This window comes from Leptinotarsa decemlineata, unplaced genomic scaffold, assembly GCF_025532065.1.
Source record: "Leptinotarsa decemlineata unplaced genomic scaffold, Ldec_3_MD MMD2_tig00026340_RagTag_RagTag, whole genome shotgun sequence".
Classification (NCBI taxonomy): domain Eukaryota; kingdom Metazoa; phylum Arthropoda; class Insecta; order Coleoptera; family Chrysomelidae; genus Leptinotarsa; species Leptinotarsa decemlineata.
In genome coordinates, this window is record NW_027412694.1 from 1,123,244 (window position 1) to 1,137,972 (window position 14,729).

At 34.4% G+C, this 14,729-nt stretch overlaps 2 protein-coding genes across 5 annotated transcripts in view; one reads left to right on the top strand and one right to left on the bottom strand.

The window, feature by feature from the left end:
• LOC111503553 (uncharacterized) overlaps positions 1 to 1,518 on the bottom strand; it is a 290,692-nt gene extending 289,174 nt beyond the window's left edge. The window contains exon 1 of the mRNA XM_074183486.1: positions 911 to 1,518. The gene's annotated coding sequence lies outside the window, so the exon portion shown is untranslated. The remainder of the gene's footprint in view (positions 1 to 910) is intronic.
• Positions 1 to 14,729, top strand: part of LOC111511503 (uncharacterized) — a 246,865-nt gene that overhangs the window by 188,174 nt on the left and 43,962 nt on the right. The gene's annotated exons all lie outside the window — the stretch shown is intronic.

A 14,729-nucleotide genomic window follows, 5' to 3' on the forward strand; every position in this document is an offset into this window, starting at 1 on the left:
ACCTAATTTTTGTGAAATAATATAAGGTATCGCTAAGATGCGTACACACTCCTCTTCAAAATATCAAACAAAATAACCCCATATATGCCATCTATTGGATAAGTGATTTTATCAGGAATTCAACGATGATTTTTCAGGGTTGATTTCTAATTTACTGTGAAGAAGGACCTTGAAGTATAAGTGAACGATATTTTAGATTAATTGATACAATCTCTCACAAAAACGTATACAACAATTATTTCTATTGTCAAGTTCCTAACAGAAAACAACTTTTGTCGCGTTGAATTATATCTGTCGGATTTTTGGCAAAGTTTCTCACACAAAACACTTCAAAATACTTTCTAAAACTCACAGCCAAAAATGTTCCACTAAACAGTTTTATAAAAACGCGACACGTGTTTCGCCATACAATGGCTTCTTCGGGCGTATCTTCATTTACTATATTTTACAAATCTAATGCTTGGTATACCTGATTTTAAAATATAAAGTACCTACATTTCAAGTACTTGAGTTTGTAATGGATTAAATGACCTGAGCTTATGTCCCAGTCCCCACATTTGAAAAATATTCAGTAACGGTTATTCAATTCTAATTGATCATTTAGTTAGTTATCCGAATTCTTGAATCTATTGATTGCTTGACATTTTAGAAGATTGAATTTCAAACTCTTCTCTTCTAAATATAACATGTCATATTCATGACTGAACTCATGTACTTCTGCTAAAAGGTGGTTTGCAAATGTGAAATTGGTCTTTCTATTCACAAAATTACATCTAATTAACTCTTTGGAAAATAATCTCCCTGTTTGGCCATTATAGAGTTTTGGGCAAGAGCCACAACTCAGCTGATATACTCCTGATCTATCCGATACCAATGTTTTGTCTTTATTGTTTTTAATAAATGCACTTACACTATTATTCGGACTATTACTATTTCTGTGAGCTAAGTTTACGCAGTCTTTCTTCAAAAAAATATTATTGGTTGGTTCAGCCAAAAATGGCAATGTCTCATAACTGACGTTATCGCATCTTGAATTTGGGTAAATATGGTCCATGGCTTGTTTTTGTAGTTTTTGTTTGATTTGTTTGATCAAACTCAGCTCTCTCTGGAAATTATTCAATAGTCTATGAAGAATATTATTGAATGCAGCAACTTTATGCTGGTAAGAGTGTGTAGAGGAATTATGTATGATAATGTCCGTGTAAGATGGTTTGTGGAAAATTGCAAATTCATGTTCATTGTTATTTTTTGTAATGGTTGAGTCAAGGTAATTTAATGAATTATTTACCTTCCTCTCAGTGGTAAATTTTATTGACGGGTGGATGGAATTGACATATTCAACGAACTTGCCTACTTGCTTTTCTGTAATGATTTCATTATTCACTAGTGATAAATGGATATCGTAATGCTTGAAGAAATACATGCATAATGAATATTTAATACAACAGTCCTGAACAAACTGTAACGTCTATTTGATAAAAAAAAATTGATGAGCTTCCGTGAAGTATCATATTTATTATAATACTTGCTACTTTCTACACACATTCACATCAAATCTATATACCAAATTTGGAACATCCATTCGAACTTAAAATGAAAACACAGGAAAATAATATTTCATTTGAGTTAGGAATTGGAAAACAGTCAATTACTTAAAATTAAGTAGATTCTATGATATTTATTGGTAATCGTCATATACCTATATATTCTCTAATTATTCTCTAAGTATACCAAAATATTGGCAAGCCAATTAACAAAATAGCATTAGGACCATTGCAAAGATCGTAACGGTTCTCAAAGAGTTTCGCGCCAAAATAGTTAACGCGTGTCAAACAATTGCAGATTTCGTAGGAATACTGAAACTTTAATGAAATGAATAAAAACACTTTTGTCTAATTACCTATATTTGATTTTATTTATATGACCGTTTTCGGGTTTGACCCCATTACCAATTTTTACCTTACCTATAAATTTCGTCGCCGCTGATATATACCATTATTTTTTTAAGAGAAATTTTGATGATCATAATATCCTCCATTTCATAAATTTATTATCGGATGAAACGTGCAATTTTCTATACTTCACTGAATTTAACTTCGATACTAAATTTTCCCATTTTCATGATGTTTTTCTTCAAGCTTTTGATATATCCTTTCCTAAACAGTTTCAAAAAATTAAACAAAATCAAAATTCAAGTAGACAAAAATCATGGATTACTAAGGATATCATTGAAGAAGGTATATTACTCAGAGATATTTATAATTTGAACAAGAGCCAAACCAATGTACATTTATTGGGTCAATATAAGCAACTCTTAACAAATCATAGACAAAAAATTGTGCTCTCAAAAAGTCAATACTTTAATAATCAATTTATCAAGGCTCAACATAAATCTGAAGCTGCCTGGTCTATCATCAGGAAAAATACTATTATAAACGATTCATCTAAGACATTGGCGATGGTGTACTTGTTGACGATGGTCCCGGTATATCTCAAGCATTTAGTAGTAGCATTAGTAAAAAATACTGCACCTGGTGGCATTGAAAATCGTTGTGTAAAAACTGAGAGTCTTTTCCTCTATCCAATAGATGAAACTAAACTCGTGGAAATAATTAAATTCGCATTTTCGAAAAATTCCAGTGGGGTTGATGAATTGCCAGGAAATGTTTTAATGAAGGCTGCTTTGAAAATAATGGAACCTCTGATTTATCTAATCAATTTATCTTTCTCTGAAGGTATTTTTCCTTCCCGACTTAAGCAAGCAATAGTCGTCCCAGTCTATAAAAAAAGCGATAAGCATGTAATGTCGAACTACAGAGGTATTGCTTTACTATCACCATTTTCGAAAATATTTGAAGAATCATATCAAAACTTGTGTCCTTTTTAAATAAATACAATATCGTATCTGACAACCAATATGGGTTTCAAGTGGGCTTGTCAACCCAGGATGCCATCCTTTCTCTACATAATCATGTATTATCAAACTCTGACAATGATGAAAAATCACTTAGTGTTCTTTTCGACTTGACACGAGCGTTTGATATCAGTCATCATGGTCTTCTTCTTGATGAACTGTTTGGCATGGGCGTTCGTGGTCCAAGTCTGAAATGGATTGAAACCTATTCAACTGTTCGTACACAGGTTATTAAAGTTAGGCTTCAGACTGGGTCATTTTTCTCTGAATTTCGAAACGTTGTTACAGGAGTGTCCCAAGGTAGTGTTTTGGGGCCTACACTATTTATTTTATTTGTTAATGACCTTTCAAAAATCAATCAACCACAGTGCTCTATACAATTTGCTGATGACACATCTTTTACTGTCAGTGGTTCGGAATGTGAAACATTGTCAGTAAAAGCAAATGATGCTGTATTCAACATGCAAAATTATTGTTCTGAGAAGGGCTTGATTCTAAATAATCTTAAAACCAACACCATTTTCTTTACAATTCAGGAAACTGATTGTAGTGTATTGGTTAGGTCTGAGATTAAAAATATTGAACAGGTAAACTATAAAAAATTTTTAGGAGTTTTTATTGATTCCCAACTCAATTGGAATCATCATGTTGATTTCATACTGAAGAAATTAGCGACACATTGTTTCGTTATATGGAATCTGCGTAATTTTGTGTCTATTGAAATTCTTAAAAGTTATTATTATGCATATATTTACTCTGCCCTCGATTACTGTATTATTTGTTTTGGCAACTGCAATAGAATCAATGACTTATTAATTTTCCAGAAAAAAAATATTAGAACAATTTGTTTTAAAAAAAAACTCGATTCCTGTAAACCACTATTTGCAAAGTTGAATATATTAACTGTTACTTGCATGTGTATTTTTAATTGCGTAATCTACGTTAAATCAAATTGCTCCAAGTTTTAGAACAGAGATGATACATGTCTTCTTTCAGTCTTCACCCTGAGAAAAAACTATAACATTTTAATTCCTAGTCATAAGTTAGCCAAGGTGACTAATGGACCTCATATCATGTCAAAAAAACTGTACAACAAGCTCCCAATATCCATTAAAAAATAACTAGTGTAAAGCTCTCTAAACAAAAAGTTCGGAAAGTATTATGTGAAAAGGTATTTTATTCGCTTGATGAATTTTTTCAGTCTGATTTGGAATTTTAAATTTTAATTTTTGTACCCCTTTTATGGTCTGAATGTTATGTAATATATCATATAATTATGTTGTTTTATGATTGTGACCTCATTTTAATGGTACTGAGTTATGTGACTTTTTCCATGCCGTCCCTAGGTCTACGGAAATAAAGATTTTTGATTTGATTTGAAGTATTGAAAAAATACTTAATAATGCGGGATCAAACCCGAAACTGGTCGTATACATAAAATCAACTAGTGGTACTTAGACAAAAGTGTTTTTATTCATTTCATTAAAGTGATAAACAAGTAATCAATCATACATAATACAGAAACTATATGAAACATAAATAGTCAATAGTAACGGCATCTTTTTCTTTTCCTAATATACTTTTTCCGGTAAACTAACACATAGTTTACCTCTGAAAAACTGGATTTGCCAGGATTTTAAAAACACTTGATACCCTCACGATGAAATCCAATGATACACTGAAATGGATCGCGTTCCTGGTCAGCCCTTCGATGTAGCAGCATTGTAGGGCTGACCAAGATGCTCTTCATATAGCGATTTGTATAACTATGGGCTGACCAACAGCATGGGGCTGACAAAGGTTTAAAGGATATGTAAAATTTTTATTTTCAGAAAAAATCTACCCCTCTGATGGGCCTATTAATAAAATCATACCACTGAAGAGTATTCCGAAAAGTATATACCTAAATATATTCTATATATATCCTATATCCTATATATATATATATATATATATATATATATATATATATATATATATATATATATATATATATATATTTATATATATATATATATATATATATATATATATATATATATATATATATATATATACCGGGTGTCCCACATTTTATGTGACAGGCAATATCTGGTTTGTTGACGGAGACACACAAAAATGTTTCATACAAAAGTTTTAGGAGTTCATAAGAGCTATATTTTGATATAATTTTTAAATATACATGGTGTTTGGTGTAGGTGCTACAGACCAAAATTCCATTTTTTAAAATAGAATGCCCTGTATATCATTACATATTCAGATGCTACGTTGAATTCTGATATCATTTCATGTTTGGTTTTTGAAATTCGGTTACGGCGTAGTTGAGTTATTGCTTAAAATGTAAAGTCTTGAGAACGATTTTTATTTTTAAAAATATCTCATACAATTATTCTCTCTGCATCAGATCACATAAAAATTAGTCAAAATTTTGGGTGTTCGAAGTAATGGTTTCAATTTTGAGTTGTGAAATTCAGTCAGGAATCATTTTGAATATGAAACAATTGCGAAATTGAAAGAGGTGTATTCGAAAACAAATCTTTAATTAATAACAATGTAAATAATATAACTTGATAAATAATTTCATAAGAATGGTAGGTACCTAGAAATAAGTCATAAAAATTGTTCAAAGTGATGCCCATTAGATATTATACGGGCTTCGAAACGTCGAATCACTTCTCTCGTACAAGTCGCTCTTATAATATCAGGCGTAATATCACTGCATGCTAGTCGAATTTTCATTTTCAGATCATCCACATTCAAAGGGGGAGTAGTGAAAACAATATCTTTCAAATAACCCCATAGGAAAAAATCAAGCGGTGATAAATCTGGGGAACGGGCCGGCCACCGAATCGGACCCTTATTACCAATACATCTATTTGGGTACGTTCTATTCAGATATTCAGTAACAACCTGTGAATTGTGAGGAGGAGCACCATCTTGTTGCCACCAAATTCCGTGTCGTTCTGCTATGGGAATATCTTCCACCAACTGGATCAAATCATTTTCTAGAAAATGTAAATATCGCAATCCATTGAGATTTTCATTGAAACAGTAAGGTCCTATGATGCGGCCATTGAACAATCCACACCATACATTAATACCCCAAGTAGTTTGAAAATGACTTTCGCGGACCCAGTGGGGATTTTCTTGAGACCAATAGTGACTGTTATGTCGATTCACAATTCCATTATTGTGGAATCGCGATTCATCACTCCACAAAATTTGACTGAATATGTTAGGACTTTCATGTAATATTACCTGAATACAAGCAATGAATTCAAGTCGTCGTTCAAAGTCCGTGGGTTTCAAACCTTGTACCAACTGAATTTTGAATGGGTGGTATTTATTTTCTTTCAGAATCCTCTGTACATTAGATTTACTCACACCGACTTCTTCTGCAAGAGTACGGATGGAAACATGTGGATGAATAATAATATAAGCCAACACATTGATCTCTAAATCTTCAGTTCTAACAGATCTCGTATGATGACGATGCTTTATAGTAGAAGGAAATGACCCAGTTCGCAATTTTTCTACAACTCTCGAAAAAGTCATTCGTGACGGAATGGGTCTGTCTGGAAAACGTTCTTGGTATAGACGTTGTGCTTGACGGCAGTTTTTCTGACATTCCCCAAAAATTAATAACATATCAATGCAATCACTCATATATATATATATATATATATATATATATATATATATATATATATATATATATATATATATATATATATATATATATATATATATATATATATATATATATATATATTTCCAGCAGCTTGACTGCATTAACTTTTCTAGATTTCATATCATTTCTAGAAGCATGTGGATTCGTTTTCCGATGGCATTTCAGGTTAGCTTCCCAAATTTCTGCTACCGCAGTTGTCGGTTGATTGGTCAAACCACCAACACTGACATAAAAACTTGGCCAGTTGACTTGGGTGTCACACCAATAGGTGTTTCCACTTATGTTTCGCTTGCGTTTAAGCAGCTATTTTTATTAGGTACTTTCTTGGTTTTTTCTCATTTTGTCTTCAATCGAGGACCGCCTGCCCGGTACTGACGATGCCCAATAGGCTGAAACAGCTGTATACCGGTGGCTCTTAAAATGAAATCAATATGGGAATGATCAAAGAGTACTTATCCATTTATTTTTTGATTTTCATGGAATTATTTTCTAGCAGCTTGACTGCATTAACCTTTCTAGATTTCATATCATTTCTAGAAGCATGTGGATTCGTTTTCCGATGGCATTTCAGGTTAGCTTCCCAAATTTGGGAATGATCAAAGAGTACTTATCCATCTGCCATCTCTGAGTTGCCTACTGGTTTTTTGGCTCCCTTTGACGAGGTCCAGTGTGGTACGCTATACTTTCAATTCGGAAACGCTGACCGGCGAGAGTTTTCACACACGTAGCCATATACATTTTGTTGGTCTCGTAGTGTTTTTTTTTAATCAAAAACATCTATCCTCTTTTTGTGGAGAGTGGGATTTCATTTGTCATTGTATTCCCGCGATAAATTAGGTAAAAATTCATTTTTATATTCACGAGGACTGAATAGTCTCAACAGCTTTGTTATGAATTATTCTCTCGCTTTAGCATTTTTATTTCAAGATTCAATTTCAAGATTGTGTAACTGAGTTGAAAACATCGATTCCATGAATTTCAATTATGCAAGTATTACAAACACGAAAAACGTATTTCAAGGGCATGTTATTCATGGACTGAAACATATTTTTTACAAGAAATGGCTAGATCATTCACACCCCGATGAGCTCTAACTCAACAATATTGCAAGACTTGGTGAATTGTCATACAAGCGGTCTATTAACTGCCGATAAGCAGTAGAAAACTAATATTCTGACCCAAAACTCTGGTTCCACTTTGAGTGTACGTGATTCTTGATTGCACTTTGTAGAGTTTTCAATGCATTGTATCTATTCAAATTCTCATAATAGTGACTCAGTACAACTCACAAGCCATAGGAAAGAGTTTCCTCAAACTCATTCTGCTATTTTTATATTAAAAAAATACTGAATAATCTACACATTATTCTCAAGAGTTCTCAATGATTTTTGTTATTTCTGCCTTCCTTTCTTGAAAAATCTTCCATTATCTGCTTATTGTTGTAGAGAAAAAACTGGAAAAATCTCTAAAAAACGTGCATGTGCAATTTACAACCGTGGGGTTTTTATTTATGGCATTCTCGATCCGAACGTCGCCTTGTACGTGATACGTGGACGTGTCAACTTTTACACAAAGGGCCACTTACTCGCAGAATGCCAACGGTACAAGTCATATTCCGAAAAGCCATTCCGGGCGAATTCCTCTTGTCGCTCCAGATTATAACTGTTTACACTTCGTATAACTTTCCAGATCGGGGACGGCGAGGCGGCGGTGGGCGTCGGTAGCGTGCTGCAGTCAGATGCCACCCGTGTAAATAATGGTCCTAAGTTACTATAACGCGTAACTTCCAGATAAGGGCGTCGTCACACCGTAGAGAAGTGTTTTTGTATAAGATCGCCTACATGTCCCAGTTTAATTGCCTTAAGGCTGACGGCGGGGATTGGCAGAACGTATGGGGTGGTATAAGTTCACTACTCGATTCCAATACATTCTTAGTTTCATAACCCTTCGGAAGTATAAAACTTGAACTGGGTAACACTGGTTCAAAATGTGCCTCAAGATATACTCAACCCGATATCGATAGAAGCCAAAACTATTGAAGAGTTAGAGAAAACAATATAAAATTGATGTATCAATTTATTTCCATCTCAACTTTGAGAGTATGACAGTACACATAAGAGTAATGAAAAAACAGTTACGTCTTAGGAAAAACAAGCGATTACAACTCTTGATAATGCCATCTGAAGTGATGGTGAAATGTCAACCTTTGAAGAATAAACGGATGAATACCCAGAAAAAATAGAATCAAAGTATTCGATAAGACTATCAGAACCAATTCTATGAGAGCAAATTCTAATCAGTTCATATAATATTATCATTACCATAAAAAACTGAAAAGTTTCAAAACCGGAAAATTTATTATTTGCATCAGCAAGAAAATGCAATTTCTGTATAATACCTCGAAACTGCTGATCGAACATGTGATGACAACCAAAATTTTAATAATTTCCGTAGCGATCATTGTAAACTTCGCAAAATTTCCAGCTGAACTACCAACGAGGAATTTCGATACGAACGGATTTCAGTGAACGTATCAACTATATGAAGTCTCACGACGGAAAATTCCAGATTCTTTCATTACTTTCACGCAATTCATTCGGCATTTAATCTTTTTTATTATCTCGTCTTTCAGAGGTAAATTAGTTTGGAACGAGTTCATTTCGTACGTCTTGTTTGAACCGCAGAACTATTTTTTCGATGTACCGATAAATACCGTCGTTCAACCTCTGGAGTAGATGAACAGGTGCGGTAAGAGGCCAAAATCCCATGTATTTTTTTATGACGCTAAATTTTCTGCAATTCCAATGATATCCGATCGTAACCTTGTGGAACACCTCGAGGTAGGTGTGTTTCGGAGAGACTTTAGTAAGTTTGAGAGAGAAACGTGTGACGTAATCGATGAAAAAATCCGAAAACGCAGAACTGAAGAATGATTGTGAACAATCCAAAAATGAATTGAACTCTTTAACACAAAAAAGAAACGTTTGTTTGAAGGTGGTTGACAATGTTTCATGGTTTATTTCATCTGTTCGGACTTCCATTGTCTGATATAATATAAGTTTATCTTAACCTCCACAATCGTCTTCAGATACCTACTTATACTAACAATCGAAACGTCGTGACGTAACTTCGTTTGGAATCTTTCAATTTTTAATTTATATTTCTTGTTGATTATATTTTTCAATTTTCAACTTGTATTAATATTTCAATTTTTTTTTTGGTTGTTGCTTGTATGTTATTTCTTTGTGATTTCAGTTTTTTGTTCAATAGAATTGTTAAATAAATTGCACAATAAATTGAATTTGCTGTATATATTTTCTCTTTTCATTGATAAATGATATGATTAAAAGGTGGAATGAGTATCGGCTAGATTCACAGAGCGTGTGCACCCTAGGGACTCTGCCCAAAAATATGAAAATTTCATTATCCACCTCTGACATATCTTCACGTTTCATGCAGAAAAAACACATCCGGTAAAGAAAAAATCATCGTATACTGAAACATATGATATATTTGGAGTCCTTATGGGGAGAAGGTTTCGAAACCGTCAAAAACTATAAAAAATATAATATCAAGCGCCTAAGGTGCAATAGCGTAAAAATAATTTCAAATTCAAAAACCAAATCATTGGAAAAACCGTATCGTCACGTACAGCACGTTAAATGAATAGAAAAGAAAAAGAAATGCAGAATTCAAGTGCCACAACACAAATATCTAAAAAATAAGTTAAGCAGAATGCAAAATTGAAGGTTGATTGGTGATTTGTAGGGTCGTGTATTTTATAACCTAAATTCATTCAAGAAATCATTATATATATTATATCATAGATATTATTGATATTAGGCGACATTTATTTCAATTACGATATTCGCAAATCCATTTCGTGTTGTAGTTTTTTCAAAACTCCCATCAAAATAGCATCATTTGATATAGATACCGAAAGAGTTCTTATGTGTAAGATAACTTGAGTTTCATATGTACGATAAGTCAAGGTCGTTAGGTGTGATGATGAGTTCATTATGAAAGAGGGAGATAAGTTGGATTTTTAAACAAGTTCTGGTGATTTTGTGTCGAAATTCATAGCAGTTTGAGAAGGAATACCAATACATTAACTCCGACATTCATTTTGTATGGTATTTTTTCAAAATTTCGACTTAAAATAACATCATTTTCATAAATATCGGACGGGAGCATCATTTTGAAGATAATCTGAGTTTTAATTGTATGAGATATTCAAGGTTGTTAGGAGTGCAGTTAGGTCATTATGAAAGGAAGTGAGGTGAATTCTTGGACATATTATATACTTAACAAAGTAACGATTTTGTCAAATATGTAAAATCATCATGAAATAATTCAAATCCATTCAAGCAAATACATAAATTGAAAGATGTTTCAAACTCAATTTTGATATTCCAAAACGAAAACCCTGAATATTCACAATTCCATCATTTTTTATTCCAAGTTCATAGACGTCAAAACTAATACGATTACGAGATATGCCTAATACAGATGCGTATCAGGCATTTTATCTAAGTAAGGTGACCGAGGCAAAGTAACCTCAGCATATAAATCTTTATAAATATCAAGGGAGATCGAGATCATCAATTGGTTTTGAGAAATTCGAAACCAAATCAAATTTCAATTGAACCCAGAACAGAAAGAATATTCAAACTCAAAAGTAACCTCAAAAATACCGACGCTATACTGTTAGCGCAAGAAAAAGATAAAGTCAGAATACCAAATGCTTTAGTGAAAATTGACAAAAATGGTGAATTTTTACATCCATCATAAACGCCAACGCAATCCCCAAAACAATCGATTTTTCAGACCTTATTCTCGAACCAATAACAGACTTTGAATCAATTTTGAACTTTAACACCTCTCACGATGATTTAGAACAAATTGACAGAACTCAAGAGATAAAAAACCAACTCAGACTTGACCATTTAAACCACGAAGAAAAACAAATGATAACCGAATTATGCCTAGAATTTTTTGACATATTTTATCTTGAAGGCGACAATCTCACCTTCACAAATGAAATTGAACACACAATCGAAACTAACAATGCCAGACCCGTGTTTACAAAATCTTACAGATACCCTCATATTCACAAAGAAGAAGTCTAAACCCAAATTTCCAAAATGCTTAATCAAGGTATCATTCAACATTCGACATCCCCATGGTCATCCCCTGTTTGGGTAGTACCGAAAAAGCTAGATGCTTCAGGAAAACCCAAATAGCGTGTTGTGATTGACTATCGAAAACTGAACGAACTGTCAGTAGCCGATAAATATCCGTTACCCAACATTTCCGACCTGCTAGATCAGCTTGGAAAATGTCAGTATTTTACCACCCTCGATCTTGCGTCAGGATTTCACCAGATCGAAATCGACCCAAAAGACGTTCCAAAAACAGCTGTCTCTGTTGAGAACGGTCACTATGAATTTGCCCGTATGCCTTTTGGATTAAAGAACGCACCATCCACGTTCCAAAGAGTGATGGATAACATCCTCTTTGGCATCCAAAACGAGCGCTGTCTTGTATATATGGATGATATCATTATATACTCACCAACGATCGACGAACATATTTCAAGACTGACAGAAGTGTTCAAAAGACTAAGGAAAGCCAACTTGAAAATTCAGCCTGACAAATGCGAATTTTTAAAAAAAGAAGTCGCTTATCTTGGACACGTCATCACGAAAAACGGCGTTAAACCAAACCCCTCCAAAGTTGAATGCATCCAAGAATTCCCCCAACAAAAAAAAACAAAAGAAATCAAATCCTTTTTAGGTTTAGCTGGTTATTATCAACGCTTCATACCAAATTTTGCCAAAATTTCCAAACCACTCACAAAATTACTACAAAAAGATACCCCATTTAAATTCGACTCAGAATGTTTGAAATCATTCAACGAATTAAAATTAGCCCTTACCTCTAGTCCAATTTTGATTTACCCCAACTTCGAAGAACCTTTCCTCTTAACGACAGATGCTAGCGCATTTGCAATAGGAGCTGTTCTTTCACAAGGACCGATAGGAAAAGACCTTCCAATAGCATATGCCTCCAGAACACTATGCAACGCTGAATCAAAGTACTCTACGAGTACTTTTATTCAGCGATTGTATGGGCTGTGAGTAGGAGATTTGAGCCGGTTCTAAGCCTCCCCCCACCACTATGACGTCACGTGGGGTGGATGACCTAGACCGACTCATGTGACCCTGAGAAATATGTCGGTGCATGCCACCTTGAAAAATATGTATGGTGTATATGACCTTGAAAAATATGTCTGGTGCATAGGTGGTATGTGTACATCACAGATTACAGCAGGTTCTGGGCCTCCCCCCACCACTATGACGTATTAATTGTTTTTTTTGTTGTTATTTAGTAACATCAAGGCGATGTGACCTTGAAGGGTCTGGTGCATGGATCGTTCAGGATTTTTTTCATAGGAGATTTTGTGTGTGTGTGACATAGTGACGTAATTACATTTGATTGGTGTGTGTGTGAGAATGCACGGTACAGGGTTTCATCATGTGCTTGTCTATGTACAAACATACGTCTGCATACTTCGAAGATCCTTCAAGTAATAAATGTTTCATCGATGTGATCCCACCAAGTTAGTAGTGGTGTGACGTCACAGCATCAACCGTTCATCGGTAAGAGAGCGAGATGTTCACTCCACGACGTGCGGCTGAGTAATGCGTATTCATCGGCGTGCCCTCACCCCTATCGCTGCAGTGAAAGATGTGACGTAACGCATCGCTCTAGCCTCGCTATCGATGGTGACACGCAGACGGCCGAGGACTGTGCTAACATCTGCCCTCTCCGAGAGCGGAACGATCACTGCCTGTTGGTATGGACATTCAGTTGGGAGGTGGGCTTGGCTGTGACATCAGGCATCTCTAGTGGGTAGCGAAGTAGGGTGAACTGAAGAGAGTTAAATAACGTGCATTTGTATAGATAATATTGTGGAATCTCGTGAAGTATTAATCTGAAAATTTATCGTGAAGTAATAATCTGAAAATTATCAACTTGAGCTGTGCCAAGGTATGGTTAGGGCGAATTGGATACATATAACAATTGACAGAAATTCTCTCTATTATAGCAAAATTTGATCTCACATTTTCGCTTTGAAACCTCATTGAACTATTGAGGCCCGCGTCGGACTGCAAAGTTAAAGGTTATAAAATAATTGGAGATAAGTAATGAGAAGAGTTCATTGCATGTATTCAAATGATTCAACATGGAACAAACCAATGAAGCACAAGTGATAAGAAATGAGAGTTCAGAGAGTGGATTCTTGTTGCTTGTAACTATCCAATGGAATTTAAGATCTGAATCTTGTGCAATGTTATATTCATGATGACGAATGAAAGAACAGTTATTATTTAGGTCTATTTTATGTACGGAAAACACTGAAGAGAGTGAAATTGAATTACAGAATACATATTCGGAAGAGAAATAAATATAGTAGGATTTGGAAAAATCTTGAGGTTTGGTTAGAATTTAAAAATTGTCGAAAGAGACAACTGCTTTGATGAGCCGATTTTCTATAGTTTGTGCCTGTATTTCTTGGTCCCGCATGACAAAAACTTGTCGATTTTGATATTGCACGTAGCTTTTGCATTCTGTTTCGACCTTCACAGCATATGACATCAGCGTAACTATAACTGAAAAGTAGGCTGTGCCATCACTTTGATCGAAAATAAATTCATTCACCTGTCATTGCCAGATTTACCCGGCAAGTTTGGTTTGACTTTGAAATGAATTCAAGGTTATTATCTGCCCCAAAACAGATGCGTAGACTCAACACATAACATTTTACAGGAGAACAGACTGCCATTTCTCACGCATATGCATGTCTAACATGAACTAGGTACCGCATACTTTATGATGATTCAAAATGCTACACTATATTTTTTCTTGAAATATGATTACATTACAATTTGAACCAACATAGTGGATGATATTGACGTAACTTCAACTGAAACGTGGGTACCGCCTCACTTTGGTCTCTTTTTTTCCACACATTGGCAAATCTGATGGTGAAGTTTGGTTTAACCTTGAAACTAAATACTAGAATTTTCTCGAGGGTCGAGTTTTCATGTATGCCGATGA